General features: G+C 47.8%; 1 protein-coding gene and 1 long non-coding RNA gene across 4 annotated transcripts in view; both read left to right on the top strand.

Moving 5' to 3' along the window:
* Positions 1 to 22,505, top strand: part of LOC144178374 (hemicentin-2-like) — an 813,819-nt gene that overhangs the window by 669,187 nt on the left and 122,127 nt on the right. The gene's annotated exons all lie outside the window — the stretch shown is intronic.
* The window catches only part of LOC144178373 (uncharacterized), a 306,850-nt gene that overhangs the window by 281,066 nt on the left and 3,279 nt on the right, over positions 1 to 22,505 (top strand). The gene's annotated exons all lie outside the window — the stretch shown is intronic.

Below are 22,505 nucleotides of genomic sequence, written 5' to 3'. Positions count from 1 at the left end.
CACCTGGGGAACGTTTACGTGCGCCGAAAACTCGTAGACAGGGACGTTTTTGCTTTTCGCCTCCATCAGAAAAGCGGCCGCCGCGGCCGGGAATCGAACCCGCGTCCTCGTGCTCAGCAGCACAACGCCTTAGCCACTGATCCACCGCGGCGGGGTCGATTTTATGTTCCCGTGCTCAGTCGTTTACAAAGCGCCCCTATTACCTATGTCCTATGTAGGACAGTGTTGCGGAATGGGCATCCCCATTCCATTCCAATTCCATTCCGAGGAATTAGAACTTGTGGGAATTCATTCCTTTCAATTCCTCGGAATAACAGAATTTGGCCAATTCCCACTCCTGGAATGGACGGGTAGTTCAATTTCATTCCTTTAATTCCTCAGTGTAAAAACTGCCTCAAGTGCTCCATCGAGTTATCGAGAAACGCAGCATGAATCTGACGTTATCATACACGTTGCTCGTGTGGGTCCCGGCTCACTCGCGGGTAGCAGGCAACACCATCGCCGACTACAATGCCCGAGAAATGTCACCCCGGGCCGAGCACGATGCGGAAGAGCTACGGCACCCGGTTACCAGCTTTCAGGACATTACCCGGATGTACCGAGAGGAGAGGTGCAGACTGCCGAAACCGCCCCCCAAACTGACTAGGCAACAACAGAAGTTCATGCGTCGAGCGCAGGCGAGATCGCTTGCGCATCCCGTACTGATGAACCGCACGTACCCTGCGGAACACGATGCTCTCTGTCCGTTTTGCAAAAGAGAGAGGGGCACCCTGCAGCACAACTTGGCCGAGTGTACAGAACTCAAGAGCCCCCCCCCCCCCTCCTTCCCTACCCCACAACACCCCAAATCCCCAACCCCTTGAGCGATGGGAGACCTGGTTGACCAGCCCCGCCCTGCCGACTCAGCTCGCACGGACATACCGGGGCCAGGAGCTGCTGGGAACATATGGGTCCCGTAAATATGGGTCCCGTAACAGCGTGCACCACCGATTTCTTTTTGGGCTCAGTAAATGTTGATTCCTCCGCCTTGAAAACAGCAAAGGTATGCAAAATGTGTCACTCGTCACTGATTTAGGAGGTGGCGGCAGGTTGGTTACATATCTCGTGCAGAACCACCCTTCTAACTACCATGCCTTCCTAACTAAAGTAGAGAGAAGTGCGAAAGATAAAAGTGCGTTCGACCTTCGCCCAAAGTGCGTCCAACCGATCGTCAAACCTTCAAAGAGCCAAATCGCAAGCGAAGAACGAACCCATGATAACATTTTTCGTGCACTAAGTAAACGCATCTACGAGCGAGCTAAATGTACACGGTTTCGTGGTTTGTGAGATAAAGGTATACTATTGTACTCCTTCACTATCGACGCGTGTGTTGTCTTAATTAGGACGGTTCTTTTTTGTGTGATTTCCAAGAAACCGTGTTGACGCAATGGAGGCCCGGTTTCAGAAGCAGAGAGAGAGAAAGAGAGAGAAAGGCTTTATTTGCGGTCCCCGGTATCACGCACGTGCCATGTGTCCAGAGATGTTATCAGAGATTTCGGACGCGGAACCGGTCTATGGGGATGTGTATTAGTTTGACAGAACGCCATCGGTCCCACCAGAAAGCTTTCTCTTTAAAAAGAGGGAGCGTCACACTGCCCCTTTTGCACATTAAGTAGCGGGATCCCGCTACTTATGATATTTTTGTTAGCATGTTTTAACAGTTAGGTTTTGCGCCATGCTAGATGAAACAGCTATTAACTTGATATCTGCTTTTCCGTTTCGCTGCACAGTCTGACGCGTTCGATCTTGCTATCTGGTTTGCACACCGTTATACCAGCGTAAACTTCCCTTTGCTGTGCCTTGGATAACTCACAGCCATGTCGCGCGGACCTTGCTCACATGTACACGCATTCGAAGTGCTAACTCGAATTATTTTTAGTGAATTTACAGCATTGAGCAATAATGCTACAGTTCCAACGCGACAGACGGTAGGGCAGGGTCACGGAATACCATTAACAGTTTCGAATTGACTGTAAGAAAGTCGCCGCCGCTTGCACGTTGCCCTCCATTTCGCTTGTTTATTGGCCTGGCAGTACTTCAGCACAATCCGTTCATTACAGGACATACTTTATGGCCCCCTCAATTAAAGTGACAAAACCGTATCGCGACAGAAGCCCTGGTATAATAAAGAAGTATGATCAGGCAGTTTGTTTGCATGAACGCGTAACCGAGATGCACGAGGACAAGATCAAAATTTGGAAATGAGGCCTTCCTACTTGAATAGCGTCGATGCTCCAACTTTTAAGCCGACGACTAAGGCTTCAATATACAGGTGTGTTTGTACCCAAGCTTAAAGGCCAGGTGCCCAGAAACACAGCAACCAAACCACGAATCAGTTTGGCGCAACTGGCGGAGGAGGCCTCACTTTCGAATCGAAGCGAAGCACGGCGTCGCACTGCTGAAGGCTGTCAAACACTCCCAACCAGGGCCGCTGATGGAGCCGGAACCGATAGGCACAAACGCCCTTTAGCAACTGTGTCTTCTGCATTGTCGTATTCAATATCTAATGTACTCGTAATCACAGCTTCTCACTACCGTAGCAGAGCGTGGAGCTAGGAAGCTCAGTTACACATCCGAAGCTCGCTTATGACTATGGCTCGTGCCGGGCACGCAGGTCCTCATCTAAAATTTTCTTTTCGCTGCCTTGATTTTGATTTTCTTTAGCCCCGGGGCCCCGCTGCACCAGACGGACAGACTGCCGACAGGTTGGCGCCGTATTTCCGGGAGATGCGTACCAGTTCGGCACACACGTTACAGCGCTTTAGTCATTGCGCGCCGGGCAGGGAAAGTGTGAGAACGCCAAGCAGACTCGTTGTTTCATGTTTCATGCGCGAACTCTTTATATTGCTAGCTCCAAGATTTGGCAGTATCAGCTTGCGGTAAGAAATTCCACGGCTTCGGATGCGCGCGTCAGTATTCCCCTCCTCGATGATATTCCCCGCCTGCTGGCCTGGGCACACGGCGCCTGCAACTGACACGCCGGTCTGCTATCAGCGCCACGGACAGTTGTACAGAGGAAGCGAAGCTTAGGAGCACCGACAAGTAGGCAAGTTGGTATGGAGACAGACTAAATAAAAGTGCAGAAAAACGCGGGACAAAGAGAAGAACTACACAGGACGAAGCGAAGCTGTGCCTCCAAAAGCCGCCAAGGGACGAAGAGCCGACATAACGTCGCCACCATCCCGGCGGCCAGACGCGCTTGCGTAGCACGAAGTTCACTTTCAAACGCGCTGAAGCAGATTCAAGTGCCGGGCATGTGTTCTTGTTTTTTCGTCGCTGGTGCTCCCTTTGAGATATAAGAACCCATTCGTAACTATTGAATAATTGAATAACCAAAAGACGACAGCGATGGTGACTCTGTCTTCTAATAATCGCCATTCCATTCCCATTTCATTCCGGGAAAAAAGGCGCTTAATTCCATTCCCATTCCATTCCTCTAAGCGTTGCCCTCATTCCATTCCCATTCAATTCTGGCACCTTAAAGAGGTGGAATGAATCCGGAATGATTCCAATTCCGGAGTGGTAACTCTGCAATACTGATGTAGGCCCTCTAGCAATACTATCTCATACGCAACTCCTGGTAAACATTTCACGGAGGGCGTGGCGCATTTCTTCTGGCAGGCTTCCTCTGCGCAGCGGAAATGCGTGGTCAAAGGGCAGAAACCTCTTGGCGCATAGAAGACAGCGGGTATGCTTTATTAATGTTATGAGAATCATCATCATCGTCGTCGTCGTCATCATCATCATCATCATCATCCCTATATCCCAGAAACTGGTGCGGTTTTCCTGCTAAAAGCTGCCTTAGCGGCTTAACAAAGCGCTGGAAACCACATGCAAGGCAAGCAAGCACGTGAAAATGTAATTATATTCCAGTTACTTATTCATTTAGCGTAACACAAGAAACATCATACAAACCTTCAGAAAGCACCACAGAAAATGAAGCATAAGGTTTATAAGTTACCAAATGTGCATAGGAAACAGTGCATCTACATTCTGCATACGCGTACACTATAAGCAGTAACAACACGAGCAACCCTTTATAGCATTCGCAAAAAAATAGAAATATGGACATAAACATAAATATTATGAGCAAACATACAGGACATACCTAAATTACAATGTAACAATTACAACTACAGCGCAGCTGTAGTTATACTAAGTTGGACCAAGAACAGAATACCATACAGCTCAACGCAGTCATTTTGGGCGTTTTAAAGCGAACGCTTTGTTGGTGAAACCGATGGCAGTCTTTAAAAAAACTAATGAATTTCCCCATAGACCAGTTGGTCGACCAAAAAGCTCTGATAATATCAATGGACACATTGCGCGTGCGTAAAACCGAGCTTCTATTGTGTCAGAACGGTTATTTGAAAATCGCGGGAAAAAAACGGTTTTGGATAAGACAACAGACGCACCGATCATGAAGCAGAAGTACAATAGTATACATTTATCTCATAAACCTCGTATCGGATACATCTAGGTCACTTGGAAAAGCGTTTGCTTTGTACGCGAAAAATTGTCGCATAGATTCGTTCTTGTTTTGCTCTTTGGGACGCACTTTCACGGAAGGTTAGACGCAATTTTAGCTTTCGCGCTTCTCGTTCTTTAGGAACGGGAGGTAAATTTTTTGAAAAGCTTGATGTATTTGGTGGTGGCACGAGCTTGTGAGAGCTGTTTTCAAGACTGAGCAATTGAAGGACGCCAGGCATTTCTGTGTTCTAGCAGGTGGTCGTTCTGGAAATGAATTTTGATGTCTAAAAGCAGCAACGGGCCGCTGAACGCTGGTTCTTCACAGAATTTAAAGCCTTTGTCTCGTTGTCGAATGGTAGATAAAGAAAGGTAGCAGCCTGCTCAGGCGTCTTTGTTCAAAACTACATCTAAGAGTAAATTACTCAATTATGTTAACGACGCCATTAACAATAACTGCGAGATCGGTTTTCAGAGTGCAGCTGCAGAGTTCATTGAGTGTTTATTTGCTTTGATTAAATTTTGTCTTAAATGTACCTTTACTGCTTTTGGTTATTGTTTTTGTCTATAACGACAAGGTGTCCATACAAGGCTCTTCTGTTGTCACTACTTCATGTAACGTTTTCATCGACCATGAGAACGTCATTGTGATATCTACGGGATTGTTTGGAAAGTTTCTAGATACTGAAAGACCTTTCTGTTTTACTTTTTTTTATATATAATGACGCCTCTGCAAAGTAATGCACGCACTTTTGGCGTGACATTGACAGCATTTGAAATCAACCTGAACATCTTATAAAGCAAGTTCTTGTAACCGAGCTCAGTCAAATTTATTCTGTTGATTTATGTTAACACATTATACTACTAGCTCCCAACAGAATTGATCAGACCAGAGTGGTATTTACGCATAGCGTACCGGGCACTGTACAGAGAGAGAGCGAGCGAGAGAGAGAGAGAGAGAGAGAGAGAGAGCGAGCGAGCGAGCGAGAGAGAGAGAGAGAGAGAGAGAGAGAGAGAGAGAGAGAGAGAGAGAGAGAGAGAGAGAGAGAGAGAGAGAGAGAGAGAGAGAGAGAGAGAGAGAGAGAGAGAGAGAGAGAGAGAGAGAGAGATCTTTAATGGGCAAGTGAGGTCAGCCAGGCTGGGCGCCCGACTTGCTACACCAAATGGGGGTGAAGGTGTGAAACCCAGTAAACAACGCAGTTTGGTGTAAGTGAAACTAATAATTATTCCCGACAATTCGTATATAACAGAAGCCGATAGTGTAGAAGCCGCGAGATCATAGAAATAGGATGCGGCTCGTCACCCCCTTCCCTTCCCCCTCAGAGGCCTGTGAGAACCTAATTAATGCTTGCGTACTCAACACAACGACCTCAGAAAATACAACATGCAAGCTAAAATGACCAGGCGAAGAGCCACTGAGGCTCACACAAAAAAGCACAGGAAAGTGTATAGAAAGAGCTCAGTGCTGCGGACGGCATCACGTTGTCGCGATATAATCTAAATTTTACTCTTGCTTCCATCCATCGAAAGAATTTTTTTAAACATTTATTCAATAAAGACAATAGGAATCGCGAAATAGCTATCACTTTTTTTTTCGCACACTAGTTCATCGCAAGTGTCTCCTATCCACCAGTGTTATTTCTGCGGCCACGCAAGAGCGTCACCTCCGCCCCTACGCAGTCCAATCTACGCGCAGCCATTTTCTCCCTCCTTGATAGGCCACGCCGACGAACTCATTGGCTTAGCGACAATAATTCAGTTACCCAGCTTACTGCGCGGCCGACGCTGAAAAGCGCGCGTTCCCGATCGGGAAAACAGAAGCAGCAGCCGGCTTCAGGCATCCCGGGAGAATGGAAAGCCGCGCTGTGCCGGTGAGTAGGCGTCGGGGGAAATCAAAATGTTAATCAAGAACGAAAGCAAACAGCGCAGCTAGCTCGCACTCTGTTTCTCCCAGCCGGCTTCGGAGATCACAAAGGCTGAACGGGTGTGAAGCCGTGGTTGATTTGCGAATTCTTTTTTTATCAGAGGCGCGTTTCGAGCCTCAAGGAGGAAGGGAAGGCTGAAAATAGAAAGAAGAATCCACTAACTGTTTTTTCACCGTGCTCTTTAGATTGCTGCCTCTATTTCACTTATGTAAATAAGGAAGCATGGAGCGCGGTTAGGGATGAACCTCTTCAAAAAGAGTTGAAAAAGTGGCTGCCGGGGAGCAGCTGATCCCTTAGCAACAAGTGCAATTATACGCTTCACTGCAATTAACTGATATGATCAATAGGGTCATATATAACTGTAATATTCAAGATCAACACAGTGTTTACGCCGAGATTTTTTTAAAAATCCCGTGCTTCTCATTTTTAGCCCTTTGGAAATGTAAGGGCGATAAAACCTGATGCACCCCCTCATCACATGGAACCGCCGCTTCGGGGTATTGTTAGAACAGTAAGTTCGAAACAACAAGTCGGCAGGACAGTATTAAGTGTGAATGTTGTGAAGATGTTTTGGCAGATGCCGTTACGCGTAACAAGAATCAAAACGATGAGTTCAGTTGCAGCGCAGAAACACGAACGTAACAAACATTACAGAGAGCCCCTGTAATATATACGGCGGCTGAACGACCAACGGCTGCCAAAAAAAAGACGACCCATGCGGAGCCAGGGAGACAATCCCGTTAATTCATTCCGCATGCGCTCCTTGCGTGTTACGTAGCCGATCGGAGAGTGTAAATGATGTCGATGAATAAACTTTATTGGTGCTAGTCCAGCTCCGCCCCCTTTTTTTCTTTTCCTCCACGGTGGGAGGCGTCTTCAATCCGTGATGCCTTGGATCGTGCTGTCCATCCGGGCCCTCTCCGCCAGTCGTCGCAAGTCTGAGAGATCGGAGCTGGTCAGCAGCTCCAACCTCTTCAGAAGACCCTGAGTAAGCGACCTTATTGTCACGTAGCCAAAGTTGAAGCAGCTGTCTTGAACAAAAAACAAGTTTATTGGAGCGAACTTGTGCCCTCCTAACAACTCAAATAATACACAGGCGGCGAAGCAGCAGCCAACAAAGTGACGTGCACAGGCGAGTGTCGGTATATTGGATGCCGCGGCGTCTGCTCTGCGAGCATTTATCTTTCGGCGCGGGTGTTTCTCAAACCGTCGAACTACATCCAGAACACTCTAGATAAAAGAAGACTATTGTAGGTTGGTGACGTTAGGGCGAAGCATTCTCCCTATCAAATGAGATAACCCGTGCGGGATAAGAAAGAAAGAAAGAGTGGAACATGCACTTTACTTGGGACACAGATAACACCGCCGGGCGGTAAAAGCAAAAAAACATTAAACAAATCCAATGCATACTTCGTGGCATTATCAGAAAGCCCAGCGTAAGAGTGCGATAAGTACCGCAAACGTTGCAGCCTGCGTTCTTCTGGCTGTTTTGGAAATGCTGTTGCCTCCGCACGCAGCGACGATGTGCGATTGGTTTCCACCACTGATGATTTTTGATTTGATTGTAGGGTTTAACGCGCCGACGCAACGCAGGCGATGAGGCGCGCCGTAGTGGAGGGCTCCGGATTAATTTTGACCACCTGGGGATCTTTGACGTGCGCCGAAACCTCGTACACACGGGCGTTTTTGCTTTTCGCCTCCATCAGAAAAGCGGCCGCCTCGGCCGGGAATCGAACCCGCGACCTCGTGCTCAGCAGCGCAACGCCTTAGCCACTGAGCCACCGCGGCGGGTAGGTTTCCACTACTGTTACGCATGGCTCGCGTGGCGTGCCTGTGTCCTCTTCTTCTAGACCGACAAACGCCGGAATATCGGAGTCCATGGCTGGTTCTTGCTTCTAACAATTACTTCCGCCATTTAAAAGTGAGGTGTCATACTGTCCTGTAGGAGTGGACAGCCAGCTAAGCAGTCCGTTAAGATAAGATCAATTGATCAGATCAATTGACACGCACACAATTGTGTGTTCAAAAAGCCTAATTATTTGGTCGTGCCGTAGCGATGCTTACTCCCAAGTGTGGTCTCTATGATACAATTCCACAGGCACCCGCCGCGGTGACTCAGTGGCTGAAGCGTTGCGCTGCTGAGCACGAGGTCGCGGGTTCGATTCCCGGCCGCGGCGGCCGCTTTTCTGATGAAGGCGAAAAGCAAAAACGCCCGTGTGCACGAGATTTCGGCGCACGTTAAAGATCCCCAGGTGGTCAACAACGCCGACGCAACGTAGGCTCATCGCCTACGTTGCGTCGGCGCGTTAAACTCTACAATCAATCCCAATTACACAGGCCTGGCCACAACCTGCGCGAGACTCTTAGAAACACCAAATCTATAGAGGTTTTGTGATGGGTACATTCGGGTCACAGTAACATTCGTAACTGAGGCGTTCTCTGACAAGCGTCAGGGACCACGCGTTATTGGCTTATACTTATCCACATTATTGTCAGCAACAATGATGACGGGTGCACTCCCATTTTGCTGAATCCAACAGCTATGTGACTAGCGTGTCTTTATTCTATTACAATATTTCGTCAGGGTAGTTTCGTCTTTAGGCTCTGGTTATGGCAGAAATTCTTTTTCCCAGAATATACGATTCAACCAGGGTTTCAAACTTGACGCTCAAAAGCCTGCCGTGTCCGCCAACATATACCTCGCACATGAAAGGTATCAGCTGCAGCACGCACATAACGAAGTCCTGTTTTTATCTGGCAGTAACTACGGCTTTTGCAGCGCTTCTTAGCACAACAATAATAAGTGAAAGCGTTGATCAGTGCCACTGTTCGGACTTTTTTATGCCGGGATAAATGTTTCTTTTTTGTAGCGTAATAAATCATTATTGCGTAAATAAGAGGACATGTCTTTCACGGCGTCGGAAAATAAAATTCTGTCAATCAATACTGTGTAGAATTAAATTTAAGAAGGGCCCATTAAAAGGGTGCAGTTGTGAAGGCGCTCCGCTGTACGCACGAAATCACTAGTGGAAAGGCAGGTCATTAACTGTTTTTTTTTTTTTTTTGTGCAGGGAAAAACTCAGATTTTTCTACAGAACTTCTTTTGTGCCTGTTTAAACGCCACTTTGGTGGTTTAAGTTTCGGTGAAGTAATTACGAGGCTACCCTACCGGCCAAGGGTGCGTTCTGATAAGTTAATTTTCGGAATTTTAACTCTGTACAGTCGGCATTAGGCATTCCTCTGAAAAGGTGACACGGATTTTGCAAATTAGCGCAGTAAATACCTAAAAGCGGATGATTTTTGTTTTATTTTTAGCGCCAAAGAACCTCGAAGGCTGACGCCTTCCGGCAGCATCAAGCCCGACTGAAGCTGTATTTTTGTCGATGTTGAGATAAACTGACGTCGAGCTGGCGCCAGTACCGCTAAAAGTGAACACAAAGAGGCTGAAAATCCAACACCAAGTAACCCAAGTAAACAAAAATAAACAGATAATGTTCGGAGCACACAGCCCTTTGCTGGGCTGCCCATCCTCGATCGTGGATCAATAGGAGGTGCCGTGATGCTCAATCACGTAATGCCGCCGTCTGGCTGTTGCTATTCTTATGGGCTCGCTGGGTCTGTCTTATCAAAATTCAGAGTGTTCAAGCTCAAGGTGGTGCCTGTGTTCGAGTGGCGAGAGCTTCAAGGAGGCAACTTTGGAATACAAAGTGATCTGGGCCGTGTTTTTCTTGGGCCAGCTTTTGAAGCACGGCCCATGAAAGAGAAAACACAAGCTCAGTCACTCACTAATAAAAAATAACAAAACGAACTGGCCGCTATTTTTTTACACTTGTTTCAAGAATCCCCGCTTTCTGCTACAATATAGCATGGACATGGTGAACTTGCATGCAGTAGAGACGAGTATATAGGGGCGCGAAAAACAAACCGTGCTGTTGGCTTTGAATGACTGCCCTTTTCTGTTAGAATGAACGTAGAGAGTACAGAAGCTTTTTTGTGTGAGCAGTCTGCATTTCTTCATTCTGCTTGAATAAGAGTTGAGAAGCGGGCAATGGCCGCATACGTTGAAATGACCGCTACTTTTATCGTTTGCTCCAGATTATGAAGTTGCTCCTTTTTTCAAGCGACCCGGTAGAAACGCAAAACGGAAAGGCAGGTGATGTCTTTGTACACACAGAAGAACGGGTCACTCTTGACAACCGGCAACTTGCAGATTCATTTGAGTCATTGCTAGAAATACATGTCTTAACAACACCGGTATAGGATAAGGAAACGCCTGTAAGAAACCTTAAGGTTGAGGAGGTTCAGTGTGGTAAATTGGTGAGGCACAACATGATCTCAGAATAGGGGGCTGAATTAAGAATAAACAGACATCCTGGCTTCTATATCTGGAAAGAGCACCACAAAAAAATTGTCCGGTGCTCATACGACGAGTCTTAAAATGACGGCATAGCGAATAAGATAATTGGGGGCAATAAATTGATAAGATGGCCGCTTGCTCAAGCGTATTCTTAGGCGGACCCATTCGGCTGCGCACACACGCGCTGTACCACACCCCTGTTAAGGCAATAGCCTCAGGTGTTCCATTCCGGAACAAATTTGGCCGAGTATCTGCTCCTTTCATTGCAAATGTCGACGAAAGACGATAGTCGACTGGCGCCCCTGGCAAGTGAATGCATCCCTTCTCTTTACCGCTCACCTCTCATGCTTTTCCTCTTCCGTCGCGCTCCTCCCAAGGTAAACACGCTAAAGGTTTTCTCTAGTCAATTTAAGTTTACCGCGTTCCACTGCTCCACGTCGGGTGCCGCGATGCCAGCGCTGTCGTACGGCAGAGACACGGGTGAATGGAGGCACCCTACTACAACGTTAATAGCACCACGTTGGCCTACTCAACCAGCGTTACAAGCGGAACCTATCTAGTGGAACCTTTCATTGCTGTTGCCGTTTGATTTTTAAAGACGATAGTCTTTCTTGGGCTACTTAAACCCAGAAATTTTGGTCTGTCTGTCTGTCTGTCTGTCTGTCTGTGTCTGTCTGTCTGTCTGTCTGTCTGTCTGTCTGTGACTCGATTCAGCCACCCGGCCAAAGTAAAACAATGCCTGCGCAATAGTCTTATATAGACACAGCTAAATCTACCCGTGTAAGTCCGGTGTTAGTGTTCATACTTGTCAACATTGTTGAAGAAGAACAAGACATTACTCAAATATAAGACAACAAATTAATACAGAAGTGATATTTGCAGCTACTTTATAAAAAGTCATACATGCTTGATTTTTGCGAAATTAAATGCTTCATCAACTGCAGAAAAAAAAAGCCGCCCGCATCTTCCCACGGGGGGAACTCGAGTAAATGCGTTGCATCTACTCGAGTCAAGCAAAGCGTCACGCCAAGCGAAAGCCAAGCAAAGACGCCCTTGACTGAATTCCGAACGCGCGTTCCGCCGCTTATATACGTTGAGGGGACTGCGTAAGCCGGTCCCAGTCGACGACGTTGGCGTACTTGTAAAGCGCCGTGGACTCTAGGTGTTTGAGCCAAGCGCGGATGTTGCTTCGACGGAGAACGGCACACCGGTTATATGCGCAGCGCTCCCGAAGGAGAGGAAACCGCGGAAGAGAGAGTACTGCACATGCGCCGGCCCCAGCGCGTCTGCTGCGGTTATGACGCAACGTGCCGCGGCTATGACGTAACACAATCCAACATAATCCACTTCAATCCAATCCAATCCAATCCAAATCCAATCCAAGCCAAGCCAAGCCAAGCCAATCCAATCCAATCGAATCCAATCCAATGCCCCTCGTGAGAGAGTGTTCGAATCCAATCCAATGCCCCTCGCGAGAAAGTGTTCGCTATCGCCTCGACTCGACGCGCATGCGCAGAGAGCGTGCGGACTACGGACGCCAACGCGGGTGACATCGTGAATTACTGAAATGCTCTGCATTAAAAAAAAAAAAACTCCCACCTCCCCTCGCGGGAACTCCTGTGTAGATGCGACGCATAGGCGGAGCGGCGAAGGGACCGCGTTTTATAGCGCGCATAACGTTGAGGGGACTGCGTAAGCCGGTCCCAGTCGATGACGACGATGGCGTACTTGCAAAGCGGCGTGGACTCTAGGTGTTTGAGCCAAGCGTGGATGTTGCTTTGCCGGAGAACGGCACACCGGTTATATGCGCAGCGCGCCCGAAGGAGAGGAAACCGCGGAAGAGAGAGTACTGCACATGCGCTGGCCCCAGCGCGTCTGCCGCGGCTATGACGCAACGTGCCGCGGCTATGACGCAACGCAATCCAACACAATCCACTTTAATCCAATCCAATCCAAATCCAATCCAATCCAAGCCAAGCCAAGCCAAGCCAATCGAATCGAATCCAGTCCAATGCCCCTCGCGAGAGAGTGTTCGCTATCGGAGGGAGAGGGGGTGAGCGGCGGAGAGCGCAGCTGGCGCGGCGAGGAGAATGGGGGAGGGGTGGACAACGCCGACGACAACGACGACGACGCCGGAGGGACAAGGCGAGTGAATCAGATGATCTGCATCTAAAAAAATCACTCCGCCGTCGCCTGCTGTCGCCCGCGCCACTATAGCTTTTTTTTTTTAATTCGAAAGTTTGTCCTGCGGCATAATAGATGTAGGCGCTTACAGAAACACGAACAAGTTAGTTTCGTGTATAAAGTTCAGGAGTTGTCGGTGACATGGTCCATGCACCCAGCGTTGCAGGTCAGGAGGGCGGCCAGGGTGGAGACCGGTTGCACGATGGTGCCGCAGACGAACTTGATGCAATCCCGGGCAGGACGAGAGCAGGTGCTGCACATTCACGTCCCCAATGGCAGTGGTGCAGAATGGACAAAGTCCTGCAGCTGTCATATGTAGACAAGTGCCACTATAGCTTCTTGCGCCATTTTAAGAAATCAACCGGCAAGAGTTACGAAAGGTTCCACGTTCTGTTTGCAACGCACGTGGAGTAGGGAAACGCGGTTCTATAAACGTTGAAGTAGGGCGCCTCGATTCACGGGCGTTTGCGCCGTACGGCAGCGTTGGCATCGAGACACCCGGTCTGGAGCAGTGGAAGGCGGTAAATTTAAAATGATTTAAGCAAACCTTTGGCGTCTTTACCTTGGGAGGAGCGCGACGCAAGAGGAACAACATGAGAGGTGAGCGAGAAAGCTAAGGGAGGTATTTACTTGGCAAAAGTCGATAAAGACTATCGTCTTTTGTCGACATTTGCAACGAAAGGAGCAGATACGCGGCCAACTTTTTTAAATGCCGCCAGGTAGCACATGCAACAGCAGGCGACGATTTTCTGCAGTGGATGTAGTATTTTATTTGGTATCGCAAAAACTAAGCATCCATGAATTTTTAAATAAAGGAACACTGCAAATGCCACTTATGTATTTATTTTCTGCCTTATATTTGCATAATGTCTTGTTCTTGTTCAACACTGTTGACAAGTATTAACATCGAAACCGGGCTTAGACGTTTAGATTTGGCTGTGGGTATATAAGACTATTGCGCAGTTTCTGTTTCACTTTGGCCGGCTGGCTGAATCGAGTCACAGACAGACACACAGACAGACAGACCAAAATATCTTCATTTAAGTAGCCAAAGAAAGACTATCGTCTTTAAAAGCCGCCGCTGTATTTGTTGACAGTAGAGAAAATGGCCGTGTCTATAAAGAGTAAATAAAAAACGCATTTGAATTTCCACGGGACCTGACCCCGGGTCTCTAGAATAGGGGCCACTTGCGTTACCACTGCCCTCGCCCTGTATGTCGGCAGCGGTGGAACAAGTTGGTGTTGCTACCCTGTCTTCCGGGTTCATACCCACCTGGGGATTTGCCGGAAATAGGGGGCTTTGAGGGGGTAATGCACCCATTTCGCAAAATAATGAGTTGCAAACCTAAGAGTTATAGAATAGCGCGTGCCGCGTGACGCGTTATCGTGATGGCACGTGCGCCGAACGGGCGCACACCAGCCACGCCGAACTCTGGCTATGGGGAAGCCGTGGCGTGCAAATTCGCGCCAAAAGACAGAGCAACGAAAGCCAAGATTTGGACGCAAATACAATGTAGGAGATGAGAAGTCGTCAGCAAGCATCGCCAGGCTTTCACCTTCAAAGCACGTAAGCGCACTGAGGCGCCCTGAGGAATTTTATAACCGCCCTGCACCGGCTGCGGAGACGAGCGCTCAGGGTCACATGACATAACATCTCACTCCGCGGCAACTGGGGGCAACGAGAGAGGAGGCGAAAAGCCTGAAAGGCGGGAGGACGACAGAGCAGAGGGTTATTACGTGGTAGAGGCGGCTGAAGGCTATCGCCTTTCGGCGGTATTCGCAGTGAAGCAAGCAAATAAGTGGCAAGATCCTCGTATACCATCATCATCATCGTCGTCGTCGTCGTCGTCGTCATCATCATCCTGTCTAGGCCCACTGCAAGGCAAAGGCTTCTCCTATAGATCTCCAATTATCCCGGTACCGTGCTAACTGCGACCAATTTATCACCGCAAACTTCTTGATATCATCTGGCAATCTAACTTGCTGCCGCCCCCTGCCACGCTTGCCTTCTCTAGGTGTCCACTCTGTTACCCTTAATGACCAACGGCTATCTTGCCTTCGCATTACATGCCGTGCCCACGTCCATTTCTTCTTAATTTCTACTAGCATTCCCTTAACACGCGTTTGTTCCCTGACCCACTCCGCTCTCTTCTTCCCTCAACGTTACACGTATCATCTTCCGTTCCATTGCTTGCTGAGTCGTCCTCACATTTATTTGAACTCCTTTAGTGAGGTCCCAAGTTTCTGCCTCATAGGTGAGTACCCCGTAGGTGAGTACTGGGCTCGTACACACTTAGTGGTAAACCTGCCTGTGCTTTTTCCCAATGATACAAAAAGCATGCAATAGTTCAACTAAGCCCAGTCATTGCATTAACCCCTACGGCGTTAAGTAAATACCTGTGGTATACTGCGCTCAGCTGCTGTTTAGCGTGACACGCGTTTGCAGTTAGAGTAATGCAGTTCTATTTCTAATTTGAAGCATCAGCTACGTGCTGAAGCACGAAGACTCACCATTTTTGCTCGAATACAAATTAATTTTTACCTGCTACGCGTCTTAGGTGTGATATGTCGCCTACTAATTAAGCTGCGGTCTATTCTACTAGGGTTGAGGAGATCCTCGTTTATGTGGTCTAAACGCCGATTGGTGCGGAATAAGAAAAGGCCAGAAAAATGTTCGGCTTTAAACGGCTGACTATGGGTACTTTTTGTTCGTTATAGTTTGTTTCTCGGCATCAAATAATAATACGAACTTAACATAAATATTCATTGGGTAGAGTGAAATAGCTAAACAGTTACATAATGACAAAATAGAGGCCTAAGACTGCTCTTCGGCAGGGTTGGTACAACAGGATCGTATTGTAGGGGGAGCGGGACCTGCTGTTATTTCTGTTTAGTTAAGTTCGGCAGAAATTTGGACAATCTCCGGGGACTCAAAGTCTGCTATTCTTTCCAATCCAATCCAATTCAATCCAAACCAATCCAATTAAATCCAACCCAACCCAACAATTCAAACCAATCCAATCCAATCCTGTCGGCGGTGGAGGCGACTCCGGCGCGCCAGCTGTGCACCGTGACACGTCACTGCTCCTCGCGCAAGCGCAGCACAGCTCTCCAGGAGCCACGCAAAACTGCTCAACCTCGGCCAGTGTAGCTCACGCTACAAAACCCAGCCAGAGACCAGCTATGAAACTGCGCCGAAGCCTTATGATTGCGTTAAAATAAAGCTAAAGAGATCTCCACACACCCTTTTTTAATTAGTTCTCTGTGAGCCAGATAGAAAATGAATCACGAAACCGTATTCAACAGACCTGATACACACGCGCAGCAAATTTGTCACGCCTAATGTTTAGATTTATTTTCTATCAGCCCATAGTTTCATATTGTCTCTGATACTAGCATTACTCGAATTTAAGACCCACACTGCTGTTAAAATTATTTCAGGCCCCAGCGCTTCGGAGGTAAATTAGCTGATACAAAAGGAACGTACTTCTACAAAAGTGGCCGACGTGTCTCATTCGAGAAACAATCGTTAATTAATCCCGGTAGCGCCGTGAGAGAGCTTCATCTCTCTGCTTCTTTCTCTCCCTTTTCTGTGGACGCCCTGTTCGTTTCGCTTGTATCGGGCCTTCAGTTCAGTTTTCTCGAAGCAATGGAAAATTTAGCCGGCGGCGTACGTTCCATTTAGCGGACCGTGTCGTTTCAACATAGCCATAACAGCGCGGCGGCTCTGGCGCAGGAGTAATGGCCGAAAGGCCCAATGAAGCAAGCGTCGCCAAAAATTTTAAAAATAACGTGGGGATGGTTTCCGTTGCTCGCGGCGTTTTTGTCCTGCCTTTTCTGCTCCAGCTCTACTTTGTTCTCATTGGGTGAGAGAGCAGTGCAAACCCGCTGTGTCCGCTAGGCGAAACAATGAAATCAAAATGGCCCTTGGAAACCTCCCCACTGTGTCGAACCGTATACGCACTCTAGGCTCAACCACGCGGGAACTGGGAGACGTGGTATCAACTACAACATAGGGCTCCGCCAGACCCCGTCTTGTTGCGAAAGAGCCGGCAAGGAAGAAACGGTGTTTGCTCAACGAGTTTGTACGCGCGTGCGTGCGTGCGAGTGAGCGGGCGTGCGAGTAAGCGGGCGTGCGCATAGCGTTCCGAGCGCCGATCTCACACCATTTGGGCGCATGCGGCGCGCGGACATCTTCGAAGGCCGTAAAACAAATTTTTAGGGCCCTTCTGAGAGTGATTCGCAAGCGCCCGGCCCGCCTCCAACTCCTTGAATGGCCCTGGTTTCGTTTTCTTCTCTTCTCAGTTTTAGATAATCGGAATCTGCGCTTGAGAGAGCTCACCTTTGAAAGGCTTTGAATAGCGGAGCCGGACCGCATCTCTTGAGATTCATATCACTGTTGAGCGCAAGGTTAGACAGAAAAAAAATTTAAGAGGGTGCGCACACGTGCTGCTCAACCCTCTACGGGTGAATGGCACTGAAACAGCGGAGCACGGAGTTCACGTACTCTACTGCAGACATGCAGCAGCAGCAGCAAAAAAAAAAAAAAAAAAAAAGAAAAGAAAAAGAAACCTGCTCGATGGGAAAGCTTTTTTTTTTTTTTTTGATCCTTTGTTCATACCCCCGAGCCATAGAACAGGGACTGAAAGCGATCTTTTCATAGGGTTAGAAAGCAGTTCCATGTTTGAATTCGATCCAGCGAGACTCATCCAAACAGGTTTATACGACCTTTTTCTGCGTGGAAAGGCTGTACCGTATACATGATACCGGACTCTTTGGTGCTGTTCGAGGGCCTCTAATTGGGGACTTATTTCAAAGCATCAGGTTCCACTCACAGGGCATGACATTGTTCGGGGTCGTAGAGCACGACGATCCCTGTTTGGTAATCTTTTTTATTATACAAGAAAAAGTCTAGTGGGCTCTACCCGACCCGACGCCGTTATGATCATGTTTGTCATTTTTTTTTTCCCCGTCGGCAATGACTTATTTTGGCAACTGAGCTTCAATTTTTTTTACTATCCGTGAACGCGGCAATATGTGAAAATTGTGCATCTGCATTGCATCATTGTTGCGTGCCCGTCCAAGCAACGTTTTGTGCATCATTGCATGCGCTATCCTCTGAACGGTCGTCTTTTCCTTGTGCACGCGCTTGCTTGCTCTGCACTTTTTTACCCACCCTGTTTCGCTCGCCCAGATGTTTCCCTCGAAGGCAATTTTTCCGTGTGCGGGGCCGTGGTAATGTATTCAAGGAACAGCTGCTTCGCCCATATTCTGTCATGATCAGCTTTCCGGGAAACAGATTACCGCTCCCCATTTCTTCTTCGGGGCTTCGAGAAGTGTAACGCAAGACGCACGCGTTAAACTAAAAGTCAGTCAGAATTCTTTTAGATTTCGCTGAATCCGCCGCTGCTTTCGAATTCCTCTGGATCGGTCAAAATAACCGGAACCAGAGTAGAACTCTGCAATGCAGAAATCTGATCGACGTTTTCATATGTGTCTCTGACGTGTGTATAATAAGGCCATCAGTTATTCCACATGAAAGCGAATATTCCCGATATGAAACATATTACTTGCAGTGCCACATGTGCATGATGACTCTGAGCGGGGCTAGCCGTTTCCATTTCAAGTAATATATCTCGCACGCGTTTGAGGCTAAATTGCTTTTTTCGCTTTTTTTTTTTTTGTCGACGGATGGGACATTTTGAAGGGGACACAGGTAATACCGAAATATGAAAGTTTTTGTGCTGAACCATTCCACTGAAGAAACAATCGCGTGCAAACAGGAACGATATAAATTTGCATTAAATTCTGAAACTTCTATTCAACTAGACCCAAGGGTTTTTTTTTATTTCCGCAGAGCCTATCGAGAAATGTAAATGGGTTCACTCTGCGAGCACTAATTTTGTTACTACGTCACCTGAGGTCCATATTAGTGAAGGATGCATTATAACAGGACGTGGTATAAATTACGTTCTAAACGGAGTTAATAAACCATTGCTTTGGTACGCTGCTATGCGTACCAAAGCAATACTCCGCTAAATTAAATTTGTTGGTAGTTCACCGCAGGTTTCGGAAAAAGTCTGAAGACACCCAACTACTCCATACAGGCTGTAAATAAAAGAAAAAATTGGCCGCGTATGTGCTCCTTTCGTTGCAAATGTCGACATTTGCCGAGTAAATGCCTCCCTTTGCTTTCCCGCTCACCGCTCATGCTGTTCCTCTTCCGCTGCGCTCCTCTCAAGGTAAACACGCTAGAGGTTTGCTCAAGTCAATCTAAATTTACCGCGTTCAACTGGGCCATTTTCCTCGATGCCAGCGCTGCCGTACGGCTGAGACGCGCGTGAATCGAGGCGCCTTACTTCAACGTTTATAGAACCACGTTGGCCTACTACACATGCGTTTCAGGCAGAACTAGTGGGACCTTCCGTAACTGTTGCCGCTTGATTTCTTACAATGCCGCTAGAAGCTACAGCGGCGCGGGCGACAGCAGGCGACGGAGTGAATTTTTTTTCTTCAGTTGATGTACTATTCGTTTCGCAAAAATCAAGCATCCATAAATATTTATAAAGGTCCACTGTAAATATCACTCATTTATTGATTTTCTGCCCTATACTTGCGTAATTTCATGTTCTTGTTTAACAATCTTCACAAGTATGGACATTGACACCGGACTTAAATGTTTAGATTTGGCTGAGGGCATATAAGAATAATGCGCAGCTTTTGGTTCACTTAGGTTGGGTGGCTGAATCGAGTCACAGAGAGACATAGAGACAGACCAAAATTTCTGCGTTTAAGTATCCCAAGAAAGACTATCGTCTTTTAAAAAAACGTGAATGTCAAGTTGAACGCTAAAGACTCTCTGCTTCCGCGTCGCGTTGTCGATGGGATTAATAATCTTGGCGCTTGCGGCACTCTGCTTTGCAGTTTATCTCCCTGAGCCCCTACTTGTCTTTGAAACGCCAAGCGTATCATAGCACGCGCTTTAACTCACAAGTAGCGAAAGGGAACCAGACGATATTCTGTTCCGAGATAGGTACAAGCCCCGCCCTTTCAGTGTAATGCCCAACGTTATTTAAACATGTCAATATGATATCCTGGGTCCCGTACATAAACCGACCTGCGACATAGCAAAACACCTTATTTGCGGAAAAAAAATGCGTAGAATTGACTTAAAGGTCTATGCTCCGCTTTTTACACACAATACAATGCAACATTTTACACACAATGCAATGCAACCCTTTACAAATCACCCGCCGCGGTGACTAAGTGGCTAAGACGTTGCGCTGCTGAGAACGAGGTTGCGGGTTTGATTCCCGGCCGCGGCTGCCGCCTTTATGATGGAGGCTAAAAGCATGAACGCCCGTGTGTACGAGAGTTCGGCGCACGTCAAAGATCCTCAGGTGGTTAAAATATTCCGGAGCTCTCCACTACGGCGCGCCTCATCACCAGCGCTGCGTTGGTGCGTTAAACCCTACAATCAATCAATCAATCAATCAATCAATCAATCAATCAATCAATCAATCAATCAATCAATCAATCAATCAATCAATCAATCAATCAATCAATCAACATTTTACAATAAAAAAGTCCTCACTCCATGCAAAAATTTTTAGCATTACTGGGGCTCAAACCCAGGCCGTTCGCCTGTCAACCCGAAACTTTATTCCTAGGCTACTGAGGCCGAGCAGTGGAGTTCTTTTCGCTGCTTATCAAGAAAAAAGGAAGAGTGTTCCGGACGAACCTGTAGATGGCGCTGGTTGCGTGCAGAAGTGCCGGGCTTGTGCCTGTCCCAGGACGAAATGTCACGGGAACGAGCAGCGACGCAACGCGTAGGAAACAGGTCGATGTCATCGCAGAGCGCAAGGCGGTAGCGGATCACGCAACAAATCTTGTCAAGCAGCAAGACGATGAAGCGCTTCGAGAATGCGGGGTGGAAGCAAAGCTTCTCTGGCCTTCAATTAGGAATTAACGCTTTCGCAGTTTTTTAAACCCTTAATATCAACGATCCCCTTCTCCAGCGGCGCCTTCCGTAGGGGCTGTCTCGACCCCAGTCAACCTTACGTTGTAGACTGTGGTTGGTAGTTGCCTTCACGAGAGCCAACTCTTTCCTCATGGGGATGGCCAGCAGCGCCCACTGTGACGCCTTTGGGGCGGAAGAGACTATAGAGCATGTGCTGTGTCGCTGCCTCGAATACTCGTCGGAAAGAAGCGTGCTTGCCACCACGCTCAGCCGATTGGACAATCGACCCTTTACAGCAGAGCCTATCTTGGGTGATCGGTCTCCACCATTGACTTCGCAGAAGGCGACAGAAGCCCTCCTACGATTCCTGATCGATACAAATTTGCATGAACGACTATACAGTGAAATCTCGATATAACGAACTTCAGGGGACCGCGGAAAATTGCTCGTTATTCTGAAAGGTCGTTGTAGCGAAAATCGCAAAATTTCAGACAACAAATAAAATGTAAATGCCTAAAACGACCTACCTGTAGAGCTGTGCATCCTTGAAATTATTTTGCAGGAAAAATGCACAAGTGATCATGAAACAATGTACGTTTGTTTAAAGTAGGTGGCAATTTTCTTCTGGTGCGTGCAGCACGAGCTTCCTAGCAGGAAGGACTCCAACTCTTCCATATTCCTGTGGACTGACTCCGTGGCCGCGCGGTTTTCCCCGGAAATGTGCGATTTTAGTACGCTGTCGAGCACATCCGCAGTCGTCACGTGCTGGTTGCAGTCTTCGAGTGCTGCCGCGGCACCCTCAGAGGCATCGTCGTTCATGCCGTCCTCGCTGCCTTCTTCATCCTGAACGCTCATGCTCTGAAGATTGTCCTGTGTGGTCAGCTCCGCTGATGTCCGTGATGATCCAGCGAGCAACCCGAGCAGCAGTGGAACATAGAAAAACTCGAGGTGGGGCGCGAATAGCGCGGCCGCGGCTGTCTGGGCGAAGGAGGCCACCCATGCTTCATTTTCCCCCCTCTCCTCACCTTATTTTGTCTCTCTCTCGCATCGGCTCGTGCATTCCGTGGAGCACGTTGCAAGATGTCCTCTTCTGTAAGATGTCCTCTTCAGCATACGGCTCCGGTTTCCGCGATTGTTTAACGGAAATACAAGAATCTCCGGCCTTGAAAACATGAGTTCGTAGTGCTGAGGCGTTGTTAACATGACACAGAACTAAATAAAACGATCGTTATTTTGAAAAAGTTCGCTATTCTGAAGTACGTAGTAGTGAAATAATTTTACATTAAAACTATAAGCAGTCGGCGTGGGATTTCTTAAATGCTCGTTAATCTGAAAAGATCGTTAATGTGGTGTTCGTTGTACCGAGATTTGACTGTAGTGCCTAAAACAGGACTAGAGTGCGCGCCCGTTACCACCGCCTGCAAACTAAAACCTTCTGTAACCACCCCATCCTCTACTACATCTCACCGTCCGTCCCTTTTCCCCTACAACTGCCCGCACTGTCACATACCTCTAACCACTTACCCCCTTGTTTTCTCTTGTCCTCACCACCATAACCCCACCCTATCCCCCT

The sequence above is a fragment of the Haemaphysalis longicornis genome, unplaced genomic scaffold (assembly GCF_048455015.1).
Source record: "Haemaphysalis longicornis isolate Haplotype H1 unplaced genomic scaffold, Haemaphysalis longicornis Haplotype H1 scaffold_4, whole genome shotgun sequence".
Lineage (NCBI taxonomy): Eukaryota > Metazoa > Arthropoda > Arachnida > Ixodida > Ixodidae > Haemaphysalis > Haemaphysalis longicornis.
The sequence above is the reverse complement of the archived record's forward strand: the minus strand, read 5'-3'. Positions and strand labels throughout refer to the sequence as shown.